This window comes from Fundulus heteroclitus, chromosome 1 (assembly GCF_011125445.2).
Source record: "Fundulus heteroclitus isolate FHET01 chromosome 1, MU-UCD_Fhet_4.1, whole genome shotgun sequence".
Taxonomy (NCBI): Eukaryota; Metazoa; Chordata; class Actinopteri; order Cyprinodontiformes; family Fundulidae; genus Fundulus; species Fundulus heteroclitus.
The window spans coordinates 17,197,521-17,213,799 of record NC_046361.1 but is presented as its reverse complement, the minus strand read 5'-3'; the positions used below and the strand labels follow the sequence as shown (position 1 = coordinate 17,213,799).

The 16,279-nt window shown below is 39.1% G+C and overlaps 1 long non-coding RNA gene across 2 annotated transcripts in view; it reads right to left on the bottom strand.

Moving 5' to 3' along the window:
- Positions 1–14,536, bottom strand: part of LOC110369199 — a 59,226-nt gene extending 44,690 nt beyond the window's left edge. For both annotated transcript variants that reach the window (XR_004930957.1, XR_002428810.2), the window contains exons 1-2: positions 14,244–14,536; positions 11,581–11,649 (exon numbers count right to left, since the gene is read on the bottom strand). This is a non-coding gene — a long non-coding RNA (uncharacterized LOC110369199). The remainder of the gene's footprint in view (positions 1–11,580; positions 11,650–14,243) is intronic.
- Between the last annotated feature and the right edge of the window lie 1,743 nt (positions 14,537–16,279).

Here is a 16,279-nt window from a genome sequence, read left to right as displayed (position 1 = left end):
GAAAAGTTGTTGTGCTTGTACCACTGTACTTGGGCTGCCTTTTCTGGAACAAATTTGGGGATAAAATATTTACAAGGGAAACATGAACAAATGACATTTTTGAGGGCAGCTTCTTGTTCCATTTGTCTTTGTAGTTGAAACTTTTATCTCTACATTCAGCAACACATGTTAACGGAAATATATTTGATTTTGTGGTTGGGGTCGGACCTCGTTCCCAGTTCAGATTCCAACTTCCAACTAGGGATTTCTCTGTTAGTCTTTGCAAATATCACATTGGGGAAATTAATTGATAATTAATTGACATTGGGGAAATTAAATGGACCCTTAGGCTAATTATACAATGCCCATGAATAAAGTTTTCTTTTTCATAACGTAGAACAATATACTTTTTTAAATGGCTATCAAGATGGTGGTACTTGAAAACATGATATTTATGGATGAAGAACTTGTTAGAAAAAGTATGAAAACCACTCTTACCAATTCAAATAATTGCTCCAGAAAAAGTCTGGAATAATCTTTCAGCAACTACACACCAGAGTAGCAAGAATAGAATAGATTAGAATAGAATAGAAATTCCTTTATTGTTCCACAGTGGAACAATAAAGCAGCACAGACTATAAAGTCTAACAGCAGCTGGGAGGAACAACCTGCGGAAGCGCTCCTTAGAGCATCTGGGATGCAGCGGTCTGTCACCAAATAAGCTCTCCTGCTCTCTAACAGCTCCATGCGTGGGGTGGGAGACAATGTCCATCAGTGATGTTATTTTTTTGCAGTTGTTTTGTCTCCCACCACCTGCACTGTGTCCAGGGAGCGTCCCAGGACAGAGCCGACCGTCTTAATGAGTTTATCGCTGCCTCTAAGCTACAGATAAGCTGCTGCTCCAACAAACCACACAATAGAAGATGGCTGATGATCCCAAATAAGGTTTTCAGGAGGGCCCCTTGCACTCCAAAAGATTCCAACAGAAGAAATAAAGTGTAATTAAAATATTCAAGATCTAAAAATAACATGATATATTTATAAAGGGTCATTTAGTGTCAGTTCAATAGGTGGAGCAATTGGAATGTGTCAACTTTCCCTGAAAAACATTGTCCCTTGTAAGGTCGGGATTCACCAAAAAAATAAATGAGGAACAACTTCTGGAAAACCAGATATAAAAAGGATTAATGGTGTCAGCTCCTTAGCCAATCAGGGTGCTTGCTCAGAGAATGTGATTAAGCCTGAGCCGGTCGCTCAAACACAGAAGTAACAGGAAATGCTGTTTATGTTGGAAATAGCATAAATGCTGGTTGTTTTTGTTAGAATTGGTTCACATTATCGTTTTACCCTATTATTCTATATATACCTTTCATATGCATTAAATTAAATACATATGAAGTCAAAACAATATAACTTCTTGGTCAAAAAGTAACTTTGGGAATTGTTGATCGTACAGTATTACAGTATTTACTGACCATATGACTCCACCAGGGGAGACTGTGGTTCGGTGGAAAGAGTTGTTGTTCTGGCAAACAGAAAGCTGTAGGTTTGATTCCAGTATGCCTCCTGCCAGTGTGCCTCTGGGTCACTTACTGGTCTCTATGAATTTGTGCCCATTTGAGAGTGAAGCAGGGTGAATGTGGCTTTAGTTCAAAGCTATCCTAGTGGTCAGTATTTCTAGAAAATTGCAGTCTAAGTTCATTCCATTTATTTCCATTATAGTTTATTAAGTTGCTTTGAAACCTGGTTAAATGTATGAAATTACTGTTGCTGGTGTCCATAACTAAATGTTTGCAATGGTCTTTAATATGCAAAAAGGTTGTTAGTAGGCTACCTTTTTCTGATCTTCTTTTTATAGGAGATAGTACCTTTTAAACCTTTCTTGAAAATTGTTCTTCCTGTTTCTATCTAAACACAGGTTATGTTATAAATGAATATAAAACCTAACCAAGATGGTAATCAGTGCATGGCTATGCAAGTACACATTGTTTCTTGTCAAATAAACTTCAAAACAACAACACTACTCTCAAATATATCAGTATCAGAGACACCTGTTGGCAGTGAATGTACTACAAATTATTTAAGTATATCCACAAAGGGAAAAAAGTGCCTTGTTTTGAAGCTTGTACATTGGGTTAGTGCATAAACCATACTTGTGTATGAATCAGCAGTTCTGTTTTTATCTTCTTTTTGGATTAGGCCTTCTGGGACCCAATCCTGTGATTATCAAAATCCCTTGTGTCATCTGCAATTGTCTTTCAAAGTTATTCACAATAGCTGCAACTGTGCTCCGCTAATTACTACAACTACTAACTTCCCTTGAAAGCTTGACTTGAACATATTGTCCCATTGTCTTAAGATGGTGTTCTTCCAGCGATAACTTTTTCTTCCTCTTAGTGCACTCTGTTCTTCAAAAGTGGCTAAAATCCCGGGGCAATAAGAAATGTCAGACAAAGTAGGCAAGCGTCATTTGTCTGAACTCTTTGGGCGTCAGACGCAGCCGTGTTTTGTTTGCTGCATCTGTTGGCCATTCTGATGGGAAAAGCAACATTGGGTGTTTTGACACGATTAAGGCGCAGAGGATGGTAATGGACAGACTGTGTATTGCGCAGTTTGAAACAGTTAGGGGCTAGGCTTGTGAATAATTTGATTAGGCTGCAGGGGAATATATCTGGAGGATTATGTAAATGGGAGTGCCCCCATGCCGAATTCTTTTGAACTCTTCAGAACTCACATCTGCCGGGGTCGACAGCTAGACAGAACGGCCGCCTTCTTGTATACCGGTTCCTTGGCGTATGAGGAAGGTGTTTAAAGGTCATTTCTGGTACAAACAGATTTGTCCTCAGAGACCTTGCTCCTCTAAAGAACTTCAAATTATTTTTTTTTTGTTGATGCCCGTGCAATTATCATTTTCTTTGAGTCAACAATAGCTGAGCTTAGGACAATTATTGTTGTGTACTAATTAACCAGACTGTGCGCGCCTGTGTCATCGGCAGTCTCTCTCAAGCTCTGTATGCACGCACACAGCTTTGACCTGTTTACAATATATTTAAGGTTATATGTGCCTCTCCCTCTGTGCCGTCTGATTATGAGATTTTCCCCCAAGCCTTATTTGGTGTATTTCTGGGTGGGGATGTGTTTGTGTAGAGTGCTATGGCAACCAAAGTCAAGGTGACCAAGAACATGTAGCACACATTAGATTACCAGAATAGAGGCAGGAGACAATGCAGTCAGCACAAAATAGCATTTATGTGCAGCCTGATTGTAGGGATTTCAGAGACCATCCCTGGGCCAGCTGTGGATTTATTGTCCTGGTGAGTCTGGCCACTGCACTGCTACCTGTTAAAGCCTTGGGGCAACTGCTTATGCAGTGGCTTCTTTTTATACTGTGTGCCTGCTCAGAAATACTGTGCAAATATTTAAACTTTAATATTTTGTAGTTGTTTTCCAGAATTATACATCTATCAACAATTCAATTATTGCTGACGGTTGAAAGACTCGAGGAGTTTAATTTTGTAACCACTCTAGATGAAGATTGATTTAGTTAAACTCAAATCATTTTAAAAAATGGTTGGATGGTTTACAGGGAGTAACTTTAAGTGCTACTATTAAAACTTTAGTCTTAATTTTATGCTTGCCATGCCCATATAAGCCACAGGGCTTCGAAGTCACTCTGACCGCCTGCCAAATTTGTGGCCTCATTTTGTATCCAAATGTTGCCATTTCTTCCTCCCCTTCTTCAGTTTTATACACATAAATAAACCTCCTCAGACACATGTACTGAATCACAGCATGTCAGTCTATTTTTATTGCTTGTTCCATAGTTTTTGTGAATTACGGAGATAAATAACAAGAAAAATGCACCAAATGTCTCATACAGCATCATGTTTTAGATTATTTTCTGAAGACTTTAAAGAGGTTGGGCTCTTTCTAATCATTGTGATTTCCTTCCTCTTTTTGGCTGATTTACTGTATTTAAACTCAAAAGATTAGGATCACCAACCAAACAAAATAACTCTGCACACCATCTTCCTGGTAGATAATATTTATTATTATTATTATTATTATTATTAATAATAACAATAATAATAATAATAATAATAATAATAATAATAATAATAATAATAATAATAACAATAATAATAATAACAATAACAATAATAATATTTTTTTGTAAGGGTTAAAACTCATACGTTCTGCTAAAAAGAAATGTTTTTATTCCTTTATAAAAGTCTCAATTGTCTGTGGTTCTCTCAGATGGTCAGAGAGGGATTTCCAAGTCCAGGGAGCGGCCGAGCAAAAGGCACCATCACCCATGGTGCTCAGCTTAGCTCTGGGGAGTGAGAGGCGATTTTTGTTGTTGTAGTGAAAGGGTTGAGTAATACTTGTAGGTATTGTGGAGCATTTCCATAGATGCATTGGTGGGTGAGAACAGAGACCTTGTACTCAATCCTAGCACAAACGAGACCCCAGTGAAGTGAGTGGAGAATGGGTGGGATATGGTTGTACTTTCACACTCTCATCAGGATCCTTGCAGCACTGCTCTGAACATATGGTAGTTTCTGCAGACTCTTGTTAGGGATCCCGATGAGAAGTGCATTGCAGTAATCCAGCCTGGAGGAGACAAAGGCGTGAAATAGTTTTTCGGCTAAAGTGAGTGTAGAATGGAGCTTTGCAATATTTCAGAGATGAAAGAAGGACATCTTGCAGAGGTTTTTAATTCTGGGCTTCAAAGGTGAGTTGTGGATCAAATCTTACACCAAGATTGGTGACCACTGTAGAGAGGGCAATGTCTTGACCAGAAATAGTCATGGATAGTCAATGGCAGGAGGATGGAGGGTGACTGGACTTGATGTGGGGTGTCAACAAGAATTGCCTCAGTTTTGGAGCTGTTCAACTGGAGAAAGTTGTGTTTCATCCACACCGTTATCTCCTCCAGACAGGCATTGAGTATTGTAGTTGTTTTTGAAGCTGCAGCTGGTTGCGAGTCAGATATGCTGTATAACTGTGTGTCATCAGCATAAAAATGAAAAGAGACTCCGTGACAGCTGATGACTATGTCAATGACCTCTTTGGGAAGGTTTACCACTGTTACATGTTTTCTTTTACTTTTTAAAGAGGGTCAAGGTAGTTTGTAAATATTTGTTCCATTCAACAGTTGAAAACATTTGACAAATACTTCTTGCCAAAAAAATCTATGAGGGTGCAAATACTTTTTCACAGCCCTGTAATGGCTTCTGAAATGGCTTATAAATAAATAAAAAAAATAAAAATATGTTAGAGAAAAGAAATAAGTTTACAAGCCTTAACAGGCAGACTATAAGAAGACCAGAAGGGATACTGTCTTATCCTAATATCCATTGTTTTCTGATAATTGCTCTGCTAGGTAGAAAAGTTATAACTTCATCACCCTATTTTACAGGACATACATTCACTGCCCACATACTACTCCAGCATCACATTTCTATGCATATGATTGTGTAGCATATACAGTTTGATCAATAGCTAAGCCAGGCTCCCACAGATTGCTTGGCCATTTTGTTGCATGAACATCACAGCTCTGAGATGTCGTAGCCCCATTTATACTGTTTGTAAACAAAAACAGTTCTCCGGGAGCAGCGTGGCGATGGAGAAATGGTGGCTAGCCCTATGTTATCAAGGTACGTGAGTGCATTATCTGCAAAAGATCATGAAACTTACTTTGAAAAAGTTACTTTACCATATGGAAACCAGCTTCCAGATCACACAGTTACTGAATGAAAGCATTACATGAGCAAGCGGCCCAATATTTTGTGGCCTTGTATTTGTATATATTTGATGGAAAAACCTAGCGTGTACACAAGAGAGAAGCTACAAGCATAAAAATCACTTGATACTTATGTCATTTGGGGACATGTACATGACTTTGACTCCGAGTTTTGTGTCCTGCAGTTTGAAATCTCCCCTAGCCAATGGCAAGGGCAAAAGACACTGATGTACCAGTCTTGGGTCATTATCAATAAAGCAGAGATGTCCATAAAACTGTGTGTTTTGAATAAAAACAAATGTTTACAAAACTGGGGTTTCTAGTGAAATCAAAGGGTAAACAGATAGCCTTAAAATGAGCAACGCAAATGCATGCATTTTCGATGCATGCATCGATATAGCCTGAAGCCAAATGCTGTAGTAGGTATGCTGTAGAACTTAAGTCCTTTCACGGAATATCTGTTTGTACAATCATAATTGCAACCATCCGACATATTTATGCCAGTGGTGATAACTATTTGGCGTTTGATTTAGTACTGCTATCTCCTATGTTGGACAAACCATTAGCAACCACTACTCGTAGGCTAGTCCTCTGTTGCTTTAAAGCGCACACAACTTCCTGATGGCGTAGGCTGTAAATGGGTCTTTATTGCACAACATACTCACCAATCGTTCGACTCAGATGTCCACTCTGTCTACACTGAAGAAGATTCACTCACCCAGGCATGTCTGTGTGTTTTAGGTAGCTCCAATTTGTGGCAGTCTTACTTTCTGATTAATCAATAATTATTTAAGCAGTCGGTGGCACTCATGAAACATTAAACTTAACTCCCCAGGTGGTCAGTTGATCTTTTAGCTTAGAAAAGAAAATATGCTGACATCACAGCAAAACTTTCTGTACCCCCATAGAAGCTTATTTTTACATCTTTCATCCTAATATACATGCACTATACAAAACAGGGGTTCATGCTAACAGACACATATACTTAAAGGACGTGAAAGGACTTGATGTTCAGCAAGAATAGATAGATAGCTAGATAGGACGGTGCAATAGCAGGTTTAACGTGGTCTACTATCAGGATCGGTTTGATAAATTCTTTGAGCTAAGCATATTTAAGTAACTGTTGTGGGTAAGCCTGAAAGAGAGATGACTGTGCCTGAGACTTCTTTGTTGTTGTGCCAGCACAGTAAGAGCTTCGTCTTTCCAGTGGGCTGAGTAGTTGGGGGAGACTAGCTCATTGAAAAACAGGGAAAATAAAACAAACAATGCTGGACCTCGTATTTTATCTGAAGCTTCCGTCAACATGTGGGCTTCCATAGATGGATGAAATATTGGGATGTCTGTCTTGATACTTATTTGTACTCCCAGTCTGTTTCCTTTCTCTCAGAAAAGCTGAAGTCCTGTAATATTGACTGAAAATAAGCCCCGACAAACCTCCCACTTCCCCTCTTTCAGAATGTCTCTTTTTTTTTCTATTCCCAGGAATGTATGCGAGGCAGTACACTTCACCAACAGGAAGGATGATTCAAGGACATACTGTAATTATGTTCAAAGATACAGATTCAGCCCAGTTTTCACTTGTAAAACTTGAGCAATCAGTTTTGGAATCTGAAAGAATCCTCTTTTGTGGTTGTCTTGTGCTATTGAAAGAGCCTGCTTTGCCCTGGCTTGTGACCACTTGTTGAAGGGGTTGGGAGTGATTTAGGGAGGGCAGCTGGATAACAGAGATTTTATTTATCTATTCTGAGAGCCCTTTATTTTTGCAAGTGGTTCTCAGCTTGCAGTTGCTTGGCTTTATGGCAATTTTTTTTCAATTGTGTGGAGCGAGCATGACTGAGAGAGGAACAGCTGAGAGGGTGAGAGGGGGATTAAAATGTGAATGAAATTGGAAAATGGCAAATGTCTTGTATGTAAGACCGCCGAAAGGGGTAAATATAGATCCTATGCAGCTCTCTGAAAGAGAAAGAGCTAAAAAAATTTTAAAGAAGGTCTACATTAGTAATATATATTTTCTTGGATCTTTTTTTTTGTTGTGATAGCAGCAAAAAAAATCTAAACATACTGGAAATAGAAGCGGGTTTATTGAACAGTGTTTCCAATGGCTTTGTGAAACTTCTCCAGGCATCTGAATGAATGATTGTTCTCTGCTGCTACGTGTGCGAGGACAGATATGGAGGCATTATTACCCAGGAGAGGTCATGGGTCAAGTATTAAGCAAGCTGCCTGCTTGGATCCCTGCATCAGAGATTTCATTCTGTTGGCCCCGGAAATACTCCTGAGTCTTGTCTAAATAATCAAGGAGTCCTTCAGCGTGCAGTTTTTTTTAAAACTGATAAACAAACGCGAGAGACTGAGATTAAGAGGAAGCCCTGCTGCAAAGAGCCCACCGCGCTAAAGTGAAGATTTTGTTCCTCTTAAGTCTAAATCAACAATCAGGGTTGTATACAAGCCACTTGTCAGGAACAGGAATACCCTGTTGCTCTCAAGCTGTTACCTTTAGTCGTATTTTCTTGGTTTCCGAAACAATGCTGTTTGACCTTCTACATCGGAACAGTTTGTTTTAGCCTCATTCCTCTTAAAATATGGCAAAACAATGGAAAGCACTCAGATAGGAAGTGACTTCTCAGCTTATCAAAAACAGATTAGAAACTGAAGAGGCCAAAATAGAAATAAAGCCTTCAGTGTTTTCTTTTTACTCTATTAGTTACTCAGTTTCATAATTGTTTTTAAAAATTTTTATGCTTTCATAAAAATATAGACTTTATAGATTGGTGTCGTTATACAGTTCCTTGTTTAAATATCCACGTTCCTTGAACCACTGTTTATCTACTTGGACTGATGTTTTATGTGATAGCATAAATGCCACAAAGATAATTCTTGTTTTTCTAATAATTATTTTGAATATAATATGTAATCAGTTCCTCTGGGTTTTTACTCTAGAGGCAGCTTTAGCTGCGATTTCAGCTATATGTTTCTACCAGCTTTACGTAGCTGGAGAATGAGAGTTTTGCCCCTTGTTCTTTGCAAAATAGAGCAGTTAGATGGAGAGTCTGTGAACATCGATGCTCAAGTCTTTACACAGATTCACAGCAAAATTTACGTCTGTACTTTAACCGAGCCATTCTGACCCATGGCTATGCTTTGATCCGAACTATTATCTTACTGCTCTGGCTGTTTAGGCTCCTTGTGTTTCCAAAAGGTGACGCTTAGCTCCAGTTTTAAGTGTCTTCTTTGCAGTCTGTAAAATATTTTTTCTTCTAGGATTGTCCTGTATTTAGCTCCATTCATATATCCTGGAGAAGAAAAGCATCCCGAGAGCATTATGCTGCTCCCTCATGTTTCACCCTGGGAGTTGCGTGCTCATGGTGATGTGCCGTGTTAGCTTTCCTGAAAATGTAAGGTTTTGTATTTTGACCAGAAAGTTCAATTTTGGTGTCATCTGAGCAGCTTCTACCTCTGGCTCTATGTATGTTTCCTCATTCACCAATGCCTTTCTTCCTGCATGACTATAGTTGTCCTGTAAATACATTCTGCCAACTGAGCTGTGGATTTGTGCAGCTACTCCAGAATTACTATCGGCCTCATTGTTTTACATTTTCCAAATGAAGAATATTGCTTTCACTGCACATTTATATGTTACTTTGTTTCAATTTGCATAAAATACACCAAATAGAGTGTGTGGTTGTCTCGTTTCAAAGTGTGGAGGAAAAAAAGGTCTATTGGGTGTGATTACTTTTGCAAGGCATGGTAGGTGTTAGTATTAGTTGTTTGAATTTATGAATCTCTCTGTTTCTTATCTGCTCCAACACCCATTTTCTAAAAAGTTACAGACCTGTCTCTGTTTAGAGCTTCTAAAGAGGGACAGTGTAAGAGCGAGCATTATCACACCACTCAAAATAACCACTGAATTCAGGCAGTGCCTTATTAGGTGATGATTCTGCGGTGGAAAGGAAGTGAACATAAATTTATTGACAGGCTCAATGTTTCTTTGAGTTCAGGCTCAGTACAAGATAACCCAACTCAGAGCTGATGGCCTTGGCTTTTTCTGAGAGAACTATTAATGGTGCTCTGCATTTCTTGAGCTCAGTTTTAATTTGAATTAGTTTAGGTAAAAAAGCCATATCACTATGTACAATGTGTAGCCTGGTGGGCTTAAATACACATGTGCTGTTTTTGCTTTTCGGCTACAGACGAAAATAAACTGAGTAATGCTAAAACTTCTCCTTTTAGAGGTAGCCAAGCACTGTATTTGAATTTTTACTCATCACTTCACTCAAATAAGAAGATCCCGGTTTAAAATGACTCCCCAGTTACCCTTGTTAAATGCGCCTGTCCTTTCCGCAGCATGCCTAACTTGTTTTTTGTTCTATTTTTGACCTGATTCTGTCCTTGAGGAGGACAAGAAAACTGTCAGTCTGTGGGTGTGTGCAAACGTGTTTGTGTGGCGGTTGGATAGGGTGGAGTGTATGGCGTCACAAGTGCTCCAGTTTAGGAAAAGTGACACTTTGCCTTGAAAGTCTCTTCAGGTCAGTCAGATAAGGAATTTAGTGGCTTTATCACAAATGCCGCTATTTAATTTAAAAGGGTGAGGCACTTAGGGATCTGGCAGCAGTCTTTCAGTCTGGTGATAAATTTGCAAGAAAGTGGAAAAGAGTGGGGCATGAGAGCAGATTAGCAGGATACAAATATAGAAGTGACATTATAGAGGGTATTAGTCAGGTGCAGAACAAGTGGCCTGTTCCTGATAGCCCTGAGAATGGGGCCCAACTGCAGGCAGGGAGGACACTTTGCTGAGCACACAGAAAAGACAAGATATAGTGGTTAAAAATGAACGGTTTTAGCTATTTTTTTTTAGAAGTCTTAAATCTCTGATGTGTGCAGTGCTAGTCATTCCAAAATGTGTTGATAAGGTTTTGAGATTTAACTGCGTCATTTGAATTTTGTGTCTCATTTCTGATCTCCATTTGTTTGAGAAGCATTGACCTGCCAAGTCTACTTTTAATGGATTTTCATTTAGGAACTGTTATAAAATAAGACATGAAAACAGCATTAAGAATGCTTTTTCTAGCCTTTCTGCAGTCAGTGTCCACTCACTGATATTAGAAAATGAGCGGATCTCACGCCATGTGAGGTGTTTAAAAAGGGTTTCACCTTTTTAGAGGTTTCCTATGCAGTCTTGAAAAGTCTGGAAAAATACCAAATATGATTTTTATCCTTTTACAAGAGTCAATAGGTATAAAAAAAGAAAGTTAAGTTTGGAAAATGTTTTTAATTGTCCAGACTTTCTTCACTTTTCTGTTATCTTTTTTTTAAGTTTTGCTAACCAAAAAGGTATTATAGATTGAAAACTGACATTTAATACAATTTACAGTAAAATTATTCGTAATCCAGTCCAGATATTAAGTTGTATAGATCATGAAATAGGGTGTTTTCGCCTGTTGCAAAATAAACTAATAAAAAAAATTAAACAATAGTAGATCTCAAGAATTTTTGGAAAAGTGTTGTCAAAATAAAAACAAAAAAAACCTATTGAATTTTAAAATTATGCAGCAACCCTATGTTTAAAACAAAGACAAAGCTAGTAGACATTTCAAGCTTTATTTTATCATTTTGTATTAAGAATTAGGACCTTAACTTATCTGTAAGATTTTCAACATATTCAAATCTATCACTTTTGATAACACAGAAATGCTGTAATACATTCAGCCTTCCTCTTAAATGCTGAAAGTCTTGCTCTCTCTCGCTATCTTGCAGCCTAAAGGAATTGCAGACATTGCTTGCAAATGTCTCTGAACTAAAACTGATCACTGATCTAAAAATAAACTGATTTTCCATGTTTCCAACCAGACTGTCACCTGTTAGGGAAGACCAAGCTGAAAATCTTCTTATTCCAGTCATCAGATGAATTAATCTGCTGAAGTCTCCTTGTTTCAGTTGTTGTCGTTGTTTCAGTCGGAAATATGCAAAAACAAAAAAATCCAGAAATAATACACATTAGAAAAACATATTTTCATCTTCACTGTGCACAAATGATTGTATTCTTATTACTGTGTAACCTAACTGTGACATAGTACTTATACCAAAGTTGAAACTAAAGAAAGTCGACAGCTGCTTTATAATTTTTTTTTAAAAGCTTTAGGAATCCAAAAACAATTGATATTTACCACTTATAGTCACACACTTTATTTAGATTTGTATTGAGGTTAGGGGGATCAGCTCTAAGAGGTATTAGGCTTTACTCCAATCCAGATTTCTTCCTAAAAACTGAGATCAGATGCAGATAATATACTGACTGCTCAGAAGTACCTCACACAGCCCCACTTAAACAGCAAAACAATCTCTACACATCCAGGGAATATCATTGTTGGAAAAGCTTTCAGGAAGACTAAATGCTGCACTCGTTAATGTAATTTTAGTTTCTACAGACTCATAGATGGCAAGTACATCTTGTAACCTGGAAATCTAGGAGATTTTGTGTTCTTAGTTTTATCATTGCACCTGTTTCTCTACTTCTCTGTCTTATTCCTCACCATGAAGCCAAAATGCCCTTGAATATGTCTTTATTTCTTTTTTGTTACATCACTTTTTTTTATTTTTCCCCCTGCCTGTCTTCCATCTATCCCTCTTTTGCAACAGTTGGTGTGTGTTTCTCTTGGCAACGCTCCATAGCCTGTTTGATGTGGTTTCCAGAAGTCTTGAACTGCAGTCCCTGGCCACTCTTTCTGTCATCGGTAGACCTGCTGTCTCTTTAGCCTCCATTGACTCCTGTTAACCTCCTCCTACCTTCCTCACGTTGCAGCAGCTGCTTTCCTTCCCACTGCACATTTCTGCATGGAAATGATCTGATTCCCATTATTTGGTACTAAACAGGATTCCACTGCGGGCTGCATACAAACGTGCACACTTACAAACACTGTTTGCTCTCTAGGCAGGAATTTGCCTCTTTGCTGAACATCTTCCAGGCTGTGTTCCAGCCTGTAGAGAAAAATTACCGAAGCCTCCTGTTACCCCCATTGTTAATAAAATCGGGGAGGCCTGAATGTATGATTTACTTCTGAAGCCGTGAGTCACCTGAGGCTTTTACCTTTTCCATCACAATATTATGTAAAACTATATCAAAGTTAATTAGCTCTCTTGAACCAATCTCTAGCTGTGACCTCTACATGTTGTAATTTGAGTGACAGAAGCAGAGGAAGTAGAGACAGCCAGATAGTTGCTCCAAAGAGGGCCTGGCAGAGGACAATCAGTGACCCTATATGGGCGCCTTTCCTGCACATAGCAGCAGGTTTAAAGGGAAACTGATAGGCAGGTGAAATATCTGCCACTTACAGAAAAGAGTCAGGGACCGGAGAGGGCACACAGGACAGAATGGATATGGATTGGGTCACAAGGCTGACGAGGCCATCCAAACGAAATGAATATTCCTTGGAAAGTACATTTAGTGACACTTGTGTCTAAGGACAAAACACACGAGCTGAGGAAATTAGTTCCTCACTTTTGTTTGGCAGACAGCGATCCTGCATCAAGTAATTTAACACAGAGCATCACCTTACTTGAGGTACTGTGTCTTGAAAAAGTATTCATACCCACCTACTTCAAAGTATCTTGATGTTGTTGTAGTTTTGTGATCTAATGTGATTTTATGCCGAGCAGGTCAGAATGTATCCTATGATGCAGGGTTATAAAAATGTGTGAGGAATAAAACCATCTGAAGCCTCGGACACTCCTAAATAAAATCATGCATGTAATTTGCATGTGCTCTGTGAAGGCCTCAGAGGTTCGGGGATAAAGCTGTGGTGAACTTAGAGCCGGATCAGGATTCTAAGAAAATATCCCAAGTTTAGAAAATCTCACAGAGCCATGTTCCATTCATCATCTGAAAGCGAACAGAGTTTGCTGCAGCTGTGAACTGCACAACATTAGGAGAGAAAGTGATGTATGGCACTGTTGGTGAATTTTCCAATAGCCTGTAATAAATACATATTATTAAATAAATACAGATTTTCTGAATAATGGAAGAAAACATATTGGAACCTTAACCATATAGGTTTAGAGCCAAGCTTGTTTATCTGTTAGACTGTTATCTATTAGACTGGCCCTGTCAAAGTCCAAACCTAAAAGCAATTAAGAATGTGAGAAGAGATTATATATATATATATATATATATATTTCAAACTCTATGCATCCAATATCACTGAGCTCGAGCTATTCAACGAGGAAGAATGGACAAATGTCTCACTCTAGGTTTCGCAATGCCCTAAGAAACATACCCCACGGGTCTCTGCTTCTCTAATTACACAGTAAGGGAGTAAAGATGTGTCCTCATGGCTGAAACATGTACACTACCCTTCCACTTTACATTTATGCTCTCCATTGTGTCGGTTTATCACATAAAACCTCAAACAAAACATACTGAAGTTTGTGGTCGTAACCTAACAAAATGTGAAAAAGGCCCTGCAGAGCTGTAACATTTCAAGTTGGGCATGCTTTGACTCACCACCTAAAAATGCTAGCCTACCTTCTCTTTAGTCTTGAGTGTACACTTGAAACTGAAAAGCCAATGAACTTATAACGTAGCCCCTCACAGCCCACCGACGGAAATATTTGTTTTCATAGTGTGGGCTTCCAGTTTGTATCAGATGGATGCAGTGTGGTGGAGCTAAGCATGCCCAGGGGGCTCGAGTGATATTGGTGTCTCGTTTTCAGGGACAAACAAGCACATACAGGGACCAGACATGGCTGTCACATCTGCCTTAGCTTCCCTGTCAGCAGCCCTGAGGGCAGTGGGCACGGGCAACCTCAACGTGCTGGTCAAGGCACACACACACACACATACACACACAAGTCTACATATACTTATGCAATGACAGAGATGCATTTACAGCACAAATGCAAGAACATATGTCGCAGCTGTTGTGGCTGCAAGTTCAAACCCTCTAAAGAAGAAGCAGAAAAAAAAAAGAGCTTTCCTTGTAATTCTCCTGAGATCACCAGCCTGACCTTCCTGGCTGGAAAGCAGCTCATTTAGTCCCCAAACCTGGCTCCATTTTTAACATTCCCAGATTGATCAGTGATCGTGCTGGCGCCAAGAAGCTGTATAGCTTTACATCGGCGCGGAGGAGGTTTAGTGGTTTTCAATAGTATTTCAGGATATCCTTGCTGCTGCTGCTGCTGCTGCTGCAGTTTTTGGCAGACTAACAGCTGCCACCAGCATTAGTGTATGAGCAAACACTTCTTAATGTTCCCCCAGCCCTCAGCCTCATGTGTCACATGGACTCCATCCAGCTTAACCCCAGTTGCTGCTCCACACTGGCTGGACTGGCTGAAAACAGCACAAGAGCAGCAAATTACAATATGCTTGAGAGTATCCTTTCATTAAGATTTAAGGCTGTGAACTATAATGTGAGGACCAGCTTGTCTGAAAGAAAACAGGGCGGAGACACTTTACTAATTATATGCGATTTATTATTACAGATGAAAAGTGATTACTTACAGTCTCTGGACCAGGGGAAATTAGTTACATAGCATTGTTGCTTATAATTTGACAACACTGCCTTGAATTCACTGAGATGTAAAATTAATTCTTGCAGTTGTTTTCAATGGGACCTTCATGTTCGCCCTGCACACTGTTAAAAATCTGAGAAAAATACAAATGATTGGGCTTGGCTCAGTAACTTCATTGTGCAGGAAGGAGGGGGGGGAGAAGAAAGCCAAACTGGATGGGCTTCAATGGTTTTAGGCCTTTTGAGGGTTCCTTTGTGAGGATTTATGTATTTAATTACGCACTCATTCTACTAATGTAAGTCAAGAAAAAAGGCTACATCAAGCCTATGAGCTGATAGTTTCCCTCTTACAGAAACTTAGCCACCACTGCTGTTTAGCTCCCCTTGAACTGGGCTAATACTTGTCTATTCCGATTAGGATTAGTAGCCCGGGCTCAGGGACCCGGGACACGTAATCTAATAAATCAAGATAAAAAACCCTGAGATTGGTTTACAGAGGGCTCGGATTTACTGTTGGCCATCTCAGAGAAACAGGGATTAACACAGCATTTGGTGCTGTAGTTACCCCCCCACCTTAAGCCATCCCCTTCCACACACAAATAGAGAACTGGAGGGGGTTCTGTGCAGGAGGAGGAAGAGGGACACTTAAAGGGAGGGAGAAGACGAGAAGGGCTGGCCGGGGCTTTATATTGCTTAGTAGACAGCAAGTTAAACTTGCAGTGACAAGGTCAGGTTAGTCCTTGTACAAAAGGCTTTGTTCCATAGGCAGATTAAAGGTCTCTCTGACAGATTTTACACTTTTGGATCATGTTGAACATGTTTGAAGCTAATCTTTTCTGGTAGAGGAAGAAGCTCTGTTGCCAAATGAATGAAGGAATGGTGACCAGTATATAGTACATAAATAAAAAGCTTTGGACAGATTAAATATACCCATATAGGTGTTGACTGAAGTCAAGTTGTCTTTTTAAAATATATATTTTTGTTTAATAGCAAGAAAAATGAGAGAACAATAAAAAGGGAAATCTAAAAAAAAATACTTTATTTAGAGTTT